The sequence below is a fragment of the Pteropus alecto genome, unplaced genomic scaffold, assembly GCF_000325575.1.
Source record: "Pteropus alecto unplaced genomic scaffold, ASM32557v1 scaffold24, whole genome shotgun sequence".
NCBI lineage: Eukaryota > Metazoa > Chordata > Mammalia > Chiroptera > Pteropodidae > Pteropus > Pteropus alecto.
Genome location: NW_006439192.1, coordinates 6,175,868 through 6,185,571, shown reverse-complemented (window position 1 = coordinate 6,185,571; position 9,704 = coordinate 6,175,868). Strand labels below are relative to the sequence as shown.

The 9,704-nt window shown below is 37.8% G+C and overlaps 1 pseudogene; it reads left to right on the top strand.

Annotated features, from left to right (window-relative positions):
• The first annotated feature begins 4,450 nt into the window (after nt 1–4,450).
• On the top strand, nt 4,451–6,668 carry LOC107195970 (annotated as a pseudogene).
• The last annotated feature ends 3,036 nt before the right edge of the window (nt 6,669–9,704 follow it).

The window sequence follows — 9,704 nt, the reverse complement described above, 5'->3', positions numbered from 1 at the left end:
ATTTGCTTTCCCTGTCTTGAGGCTTTTAGAAAATTTTTAATTTAGTCTTTATTTTTATCAAAATACACGTACATACTTAAAAAAGATAAAATGATCTAAAACACTTATTCTAATGATAAACAGCAACTCCCTACCACATCCATTTCTATTTATTCAGCAGAGGCAGCCACTTTTAATTTTCTTCTATTTACTTCCATGTTTTCAAATAACATTGTTATTTCTAAATTTTCAATTCTAGAAAATTTAAAATTTCTTCAATGACAGATGAGGATTTAACGCTTACACTACAACTTCCATATAACTTTTATCACTAGTCCTATCCTACCAACATATTTATTAATTAAATAAATTTTTAGTGTTTATAGATGAGACAAGGGGGTCAATATATGACAATACATTGTTTTCTTGTACTATTGGTTTTCCCTGGAGTTAACAATTGCCTCATCTTTTTTCCTTTGTGTAGTTTTGTTTTAAGATATGTAATCCTGGTTAATCTCTAAGCTCTCTACCCAAACTGGAAAACTTCTCTCAATATAACCTAACTCAGTCTATCAGCTCCTTTTTCTCCCCTGCAGTATCTCAATGGTGACAAAAAAAGTGACAGCCTACATTGAGGAATTTGGAGGTATGGCAGCATGTCACCTCATACTTTCCTTTAAACATCTACCCCACTGTCTTTATTGATATTTTAAATTTACTATCAACACTTCATTTCTATTAGCTATTAGGTTCTCCTGATGACCGTCTTTGAAAAATGTGTACCTGTTCAAAAGATGGACCATTTTTAACAACCAACATGGTAGTGTGACTAGATCATACATTTCTTCTTCTATGGCAGAGCAGGGCATGGCACAGAAAGGCTAAGGAAGGGGCAGGCAGCAATAGTGAAGGAGTTAGCTCCTCTTATTTTTTGGACTCACGCTGCCCAGCTCTGCTATAGGGTTCTTTACGCTTACCAAAGCACCAAGCAAAGGAGAGAGCATTAGGTTTGAGAGAGTAACATTCATAACCTCTCATCCACTGAGATACAAAGTAAGTGTGTCTTACTTTTAAAGTCTTCAACTATTAGTCTAATCTCTCTGAAAATATTTCTCTCCACAGGTGAATGACAATGATGATTAACGTAGACACACACACACACACACACACACACACACACACACACACAGTCATGTACATGCATGCATGCATGCATGCACAAATCTGCCTTTATGCACAGAGAGCTATCCAGAAGAGAGTTGAAATAAACTAAGAGAGGCTTGATTTTGGCCTGCTGAGTAAGAACAAACACTGTATCCCGTCTTTTCCCTTCTATAGCAGTATTGTTTCCAGGAGTGAGTGAGTAGAATTAAAAAGCTATGGCTAACATAAAAATAGTTTTGCTTTCCTGGTATTCACAGAGCTACCTTTAGACATATAAAACAAAGTTTGAACTGCATGTGTTGTATAGAATAGACAACCAGTATGCTTCTTGGTCACATTGTTTTGGTAACGTTTGACAAATTTAAGAATGCAACATCTTTAGAGTCAATATTGACATGCTCATTCGGTTAAGGTCTAACACCACATAGCTAACATTTATAACATTTCTCCTTGTTTAGCTTGGATCTTAATACTTCATTTAATGAACGCCCAGATAAATCAGTTAATCTCAGGGCTAGGAAGTTCCAAACTCACTTGCTTTCTTTCATTTACTTGTCCTCTAAATCTTCTCCTTACCTAGTAGTGGTGCCAGCTAGAGAGCTCGATCCAGGATATGCAAGAATGTGGGGTTAAAAAAATTTTTTATTAACCCCCACTCCTAAGAATAGACATATTCTTGATTTGCCTGGGATTGAGGAGCATAAACCTTGACCACAACTGAGATTCAGAATAGTACAGATATTTATGAGGGATTAAATAGATCTTGATAGAAATCAGAATGCAGGGAGGGACTATAGGGCTTTGATTAAAAACATCAACATAAAGAAGAAAGCAGTCTCGCCCAATAATAGGAACTAAGTTGGAGGGAAGAGAATATCTAAGTACACTAAAGCTATGTTTAAATGCATCCCAATTCAGCCTCCTGAAGGTGACTCAGCTCCCTTGGGAGGGGAGGTCTGCATGTTAATCTAATGTCTACATTCTTTAAAGGTGGTGACAAGCACTTGTGCTGAGAGATGCCCTACTGCTGTAACAACCATCCCTCCACCTCTTCTGTAAAAATTACAATGCTAGAAAACAGGGAAGAAGGAATTTCCTTACAAGCCAGAGAACGATAAACAGACATCTAGAGAGAAGAGCTAAGAATTTCAAAGAGGAAAGCAGCCCAGAGGTCTGTGAATAGGAGTGTGTGGGTGGGTGGGGGACGGGGAGTGGAAGGTAAGATGGGTACTACCCATTTATACCCAAGGATAGGCGGGCAAGCACTAAAACATAGTGGGCTGGCAAGAAAAGCAGAGGTGTAGTCCAGGGCCAAAATAAATGTAAAACAAATTCCATGACCTGTTTACAACTCTCTTTGAACATCTAGAGAAATACAATGAACTCCTGCTATTCAGTAGGAGGAGATTATCAATATTATGGATGTAGGGTCTGATAACTACTGGAATCTGACTTAGGATCCATAAGCTGGTGAACTTAAGGGGCATTAGGAATTTTATATATTTACTTACACATGTACACACATAAATATATACATATATGTTACATATATATCACATAATAAAAACAGCACAGCTTCATACATGAGCCTCATCTAAAACAAAAGCTACTGTTTGCTCTACAACAAAAAAATGGAAATTTGATAAATGGTTATTAAAATATGCACATAAATATCAAATATATTATTTTTCTTTTACAAATGAATCATTTCTAAGAGGGAACAAAATGCATGTACTTTCTGAATGGAGAATGGTGGTGATACTTCTCTGGAAGCTTTCATATCATACGGTTTTCATAGTTAATATTAAAATAAAATATTGAGATCAAGAATCTTGATTTTCCCCCCTTCTCCAACCAGGCAATATGGCTTTAGGCCTTTTTGTTAAATAGTTCCCACCTTGTGGTGGTAGCAAAATAGTGTTATTTCTATTTCAATGAAGTGAATACAAAGAACCGATAAACACGCTTAATTAAAGCCTAAATAGCTAAATTCATTTGCTTTATCTCTTCCTTGGGTCACACGCATGACCTCCTGGCTTCCCTTCTCTGGCTTGGAGATCTGAGGGCAGCTAATTGCTCCCACAGGACTGTTTTCTGGCTACAGTGCCGCCGTGCACCAGTAAGGGCCAGGCATCTTGGACACATCTTGAGGAAGGTTCCCCCTTCCCTTTTGGTAAGATAACCAGCTCATTAAATCTAAATATGAAGGGCATTTTATTATAAAGAGTCAAATCTAAAGATTTACTTGCCCATTTTTCACCTGCTTACCCCTCCTGCTTATTCCTTTGTAGTCGCTAATGGCCTTTCTCTAAGTTATATAATTCTGTCATGGGTATAAAAATATCACTCCAAGGCTGCTCATGTAGCTTAAATCATTCACCTGTTAGCAGTGACAGGGCGGGTGTATGAACCACATTGGAGGCAAGGGTACAGCTATCCCACTCTCTACTCTTGTCACTGGGCTAAGAAGCACTGAGATTTTAATAAGATCATAAAGCAGAATGACATGGACTGGCCTGATAGGTGGTTTTCATTAGCATTCAGAATGCCTGGGATAATAAATTAGAGCAATTGAGCAGAAATGGGCAATTTGATTATTCAACATTTTTCAACACCAGCCCAAGCAGCTGGACCTGGAGCAGTTCTGCTGACTTCTCCCCATGTAATCAGGCTGGCAGGGCACAGGTGAAAGCATAGCCATCATTTTCTTCTACCCAGACTCCAGGAGGGAGAGGCTTGGATTGTGTCTTACATACTTGGCAAGGGTAAATCGATGATCAAGAGTAAGAAGTCTTCATATATCTTTGCCGTGGAAGTGGCAGAGTTGGACTGGCCGACTTTCTTTTACTGCAATAGGCCTATGCCAGTTGGGAGAATGCTAGTGCAAAGCAACAGGAGAGGAGCCATGACACACACAGCAGTTTATATTCCTAGCAGAAGAGCCCTCAGTCAACATGATTTTCCTACAGAAACTCTAATATAGCATGAGACTAGGCCTTAATTTATTCACTCCGGCTAAGGGGCCGAGGGCCAACTTTTCCAGAAGTGTTATCAAACCATATTTATATATATTTAAAAAATTATAAACCTCATGTATACATTGGTTAGATAAGGCAGGATAAGCAATCATATAATTTTATATTTAATATGACACAGGATCAATTGAATCACGGTAAATTTTTTACTGTTCATTTGTGTTTTGTGCTTGTTTTTTTCCATTGGTATTCCATTAAAAATAACTTTAAGTCGAAACGTTTTGTTGATAAGAAGGTAAATGAAGAAGTTCATCAGAATTGATGAGTGTAGAATGGCTTCCTTAGATGCTTTTACAGGCTTCTTTGAGGAAGTTCGAAGTTGTATTCAGACATATGGCTTTATGAGTAACTGAATGACAAAGTTCTGTTGTGACATCTTGTTTTCTTCATACTATACTTTCTTGCAGTAAAACAAGGAATTAGACATCATATGGTTCTACTGCTTTTGAACAGAAAACCTTTTGGTTTTCTTGATTTGTCAGCTCATTAATGTTAGATACTTGGCCTTACACCCTGGTGTCATGCAGGAGTCTCGTACTTTTAGCTTAAATAGTAGAAAAACTCCAAGCGTTCAATGTTAAAATTGATTCTGACATCACAACTTAAAAAACTTACCAATTCAACTATAGAGACTCTACAGATAGCTATAGAACAGATGATTATCATCATCTTTCAGTGACTTTTGGGTTGAGATATTAATATATATATTTTTGTAGTATATGTGTATATATACATATATATAAATATATATGCACACACATAGATGCATTTATGTGCAAATTAATTTTGGCTTTGAAATAGCTCGAGAGACTACCTACCCATCCAATGACCATGCAAATACATTTAGAACTACTCTTCGCAGATGTTTTAATAGTCATATTATAAAAATGATCGCTATTACTATAATTTAGATAGCATCTTACATTAACTAGATATTTGTTTCCTATTTTTCTCCTTGTTTCTTCTAGTTAATTTTGCTTCTTTTCACTCTCTCAATTCTTCAGGCAACAGTCTAAGGAGATTCAGAGAAGGTGTATACCAGAGCAGAACAAACACCAAGAGACTCAGGAAGAACCTAGAGATTGAGGGTCCTGCCTGAAGTCGTGAAAGAGAGAAGCTTACAGAGCAGCAGCATGGGAAGGCTAGTTCTGGAGTACTAAAGAGATGGATGTTGAAGTTTAGAGGCAAGTTCAAATCCTGATTTGAGTACTCCTAGCCCTGTGACTCTTGATGAGGTTGACCTCTGAGCATTAGTTTTCTTATCTATAAAGTTGGGACAATCATTTAGTTATATCATGGGATTATTGTGAGAATTAATTATGTGCAGAGGACTTAAAGTGGCCTAGGGTGCAGTTCTTAGACCTCTTCTCTCCTCTATCTACGCTCTTTCCCGTGGTCTCATGTAGTCTCAGGACTTCAAATATTATCTGTATGCAGTCCCCAATTTATATTTCTAATATACACGTCTCCCCTGAACTCCAGACTTGTATATAAAACTGTCTACTAGACGCCTTTGGGTTATCTAACAAGAATCTAAAATTTGACAAATCCAAACTCAGTTCTTAATCTCTATCCCTTCATCAGCCTTTCTCCTCTTATAGTCTACCTTCCCATTCCTCAGGCCAAAACCCTTTGAGGTCTCCTCACTTTCTCTCAAACTCCAAATCTAACTCATCTGTAGTCCTTTGCAGTCTAGCTTTAAAATAATTCCAGAATCCGCTCTTTTTCGTGGCACCTCGAAGGTGGTCGGCTGCTTCAGGGTGACACTAAACATTTCCTTCCCAGCCACTGGTGCCAGAGGCTCACTGAAGTGGAAGATGAACGCAAACTTCGTACCTTTTATGAGAAGCATATGGCCACAGAAGTTGCTGCTGATGCTCTGGGTGAAGAATGGAAGGATTATGTGGTTCAAATCAGTGATGGAAATGACAAACGAGGTTTTCCCATGAAGCAGGGTGTCTTGACCCATGGTCATGTCCTCCTGCTACTGAATAAGGGCCATTCCCATTATAGACCAAGGAGAACTAGAGAAAGAAAGCGCATATCTGTTCGGGGTTGCATTGTGGATACCGATCTGAGTGTTCTCAACTTGATCATTGAGAATAAAGAGGAGAAAAATATTCGTGGTCTCACTGATATTACTGTGCCACATTGCCTGGAGCCCAAAAGAGCTAGCAGAATCCACAAACCTTTCATTCTCTCTAAAGAAGATGATATCCGCCAATATGTTGTGAGAAAGCCCCTAAACAAAGAAGGTAAGAAATCTAGGACCAAAGCACCCGAGATTCAGCATCCTGCAACATAAATGTCAGCATATTGCTCTGAAGAAAGTGTACTAAGAAAAATAAGGAAGAGGCTGCAGAATATGCTAAACCTTTGGCCAAGAGAATGAAGATGGTCAAAGAGAAACGCCAGGAACAGATTGCCAAGAGACATAGACTATTCTCTCTGAGAGCTTCTGCTTCTAAGTCTGAGTCCAGTCAAAAATGAGATTTTGTAAGAGTAACAAATAAGATCAGACATAAAATAAATAAATAAATAAATAAATAAATCCAGAATCCAATCGCTTCTCAAGAGCTCCTCTGCTAACAATAAAGTTGGCATCTTTATCACTGATAGAATACTTTGCCAAACGACAGAAGAGTACACATGCTTTTCAATTGTTCCTGAAAACATTTACCAAGGTAGACCACATACTGCAAAATAAAACACTGGTCAGCCATCATTACCTCATGCCTGAGGCACTAGCTGCTTCCATTCCCAGGCCCTCTTCCCTCCTGATCTACTACCTACCAGCTTTATGTCTTGTGCCCTGGAGGCAGACTTGTGTGGGCAATTAGAGGTCAACAAATCTTTTCTGTAAAAGGCTAGATAGTAAATGTTTAGGGCTTTGCAGGCCAAATGGTCTCCATTGCAACTACTCAGTGCTGCTATTGTGATATGAAAGCAGCTGTAGATGATAAGAAAATGAATGAACATGGCTGTGTCCAGTAAAACTTCCTTTACAAAATAAGCAGCAGGCCAGATTTGGCCTGTGGGCCACAGAGGGGCAACACTTGGACTATATCAGGGATCTCCCTTGCCCTGTGGAATCCATTGGTTTTAGTCAATGGGGAAATATTAGCAAGAAATGAGAGGGATTGAGGAGAGAAGGTTAGCGTACATATTCCGCAGATACACTGCTGCCTGGCTACCTCCCTCAAACCAAGGCTCAGCTTTCAAGCAGCCCACTAAGCACAGTACTGTCTCTGGGTTCTTGTGACAATTTGCCCCCTTACCACTTTAGGCCTAGGGGCGGTTACAGAAAATGTTTCTGTTCCTTGTGGTTTCCTGACACTCTGCCCATTGCTTTGGAATAGTCTCTTTACTAAACTGTTCTTCTAATTGCCCACTTTAGTGTGACACTGTGTCCTCTGGAATCCTGACTGATATACTTAGGTTATAGCAATAGCCTTATACCCACCCTACTGCCCTCACCCAGTCTATTTTTAACACAGCAGCTAAAATGAAACTGCTAAGACTGGTAGGGTCAGGTCATGTCACTCATCTGCTCCAAACACCGGTGGCTCCTTTCTCACTGAGTCAATGCCAAAGTCCTTGCAATGGTCTGGAAGGCTCTGTGTGATTTGCCCTCTACTACCCATTCAGTCTCCCTTTCCTTCTTTCCTTCCTCCCCTCACCCTATGGTTTTCTCACCGATGCTGGAATACATCAGGCTTACCCCTGCCTCAGGGTCCTTGCACCAGCTGCTCCTTCTGCAAGAAATGTTTTCCCAAATATCCACAGGGCTTCTTCTCCCACCACTCGGATTACTCCCTCACCTTTGCTCCAAAGCCAATGAGCCCTTCATTTATTTATGTCCTCCTCTTCCTTCATTCCCAAGTCAACTTTCCGAGATCCATTTTATCTTCTATAATACTTACCAGATTCTAATATACTATATAACTTGCTTATTTGCTTATTGTCTCTCTCTCCACTACAATTAAGCTCCATGAGATTAGGGATTTGAGGTTCTTGACACCTACAACAGCATAGGCATTCAATACATGATAATTGAATGAATATTCAATAAGTTATTCAAGAAAAGTACTCTGGACTTAGAGATGGGAGATCTGGTCTGGAATCAGTTTCTGCTTCATTTTTCCATCATTCCCGTCCTTCTTTCCTTCCTTCATTGCTCTTTCTTCCTCTGATAGCCCTTGAAGTATTTGTTTTTATAACTGTACAGAAAAATGAACAGAAACCTAAACTTAACAAAATCTCACCTCCTCAGCCTCCTGACATTGATCTCAATATCCAAAACTCCTTTCCAACCATTGTTAATGTGCAGATATAATCTTAAAACTATAAACATAATGTAGGTACTATTTTTTGTATTCCTCTTTTTGGCTTAATATTTCCACAATGAAGGTGGATGCCCTTCCCACCTCCTGATTATGCTCCTTGAAAAAAAATGAACAGTACGTAAAATATGAAAAGAAAAATGAAAGATATTAAATCTCACCATCTGAGGTACTACCATCAGCATGTTTATGATCATCCACATATATATACAGATGACATATATGAATCATCTACCTATGATCTATCATCTTTCTATCTATCATGTATTCTATCTATGTATCTCTTTCTCTATTTTTTACAGAAAAAAGACAGCATGATAAATGTTATTTTTATCATTAGATCTATTTAGAAATAAATAAATAAAAATGCAGCTTCTCTAACCAAGGTATTAATCTAGTATATAATGTTTTATCTACAACTTTCTCCAGTTTGCTTCATTTTTCAAGTTGAGATTCCAGTGTTTGTTTTTTTTCTAAAGGAAATAGTACAACCTCTCTCATAGTTGAGTATTTTGAATTATTTTAAAGTGAAAATAAAACTATTGTAGACCCTGATTATTGACTTCAGTTGTGTTAAAATGTTACTTAATATATACTAATATATAACTCAATGTTTCTTATGTTTTGGCTCTCATGTAAAATCAAAACAAGCTTATAAATTAAATATAAAAACAACACTATAAAATGAATAGAATTCAAATTGATAACATTAATATAATGCAAGACACTTTTGATGAAACTAAATGACTAATGTTTGGTTTAATGATTGAACTATATAGCCTCAAGTTTGAACCTATATTTAATTTCTCTCAGTATTTCTACTTTAATAATACAGAAAATGTTAATTCGTAATTCTGTTTTATAAATTAGTATTAATACCTTTAAGGCATTGTTGGCTAGTTCAAGTTAATCAGGCCACATACTTAATAAAAACTGCCACCAATCAATTCATAATTGCAAATTTTAATGAAGTTTCATTGTGTAAAGTTGTTTTATTCAATTAAATATACCGGTGATCTTAGCATTGCTGCGTTATTGAAGTCTGCTTTCAAATGGTCAATTTTCAGTAGGATTAAGAGCAGAAATAGTTGCCAATTCATGTTTACTACTACCTTTCTTTTCCCGTGTGATACACATAGAGATAAGTGTCTTTGCAGGATGTTGGCTGGCAATCTGCCTGTGG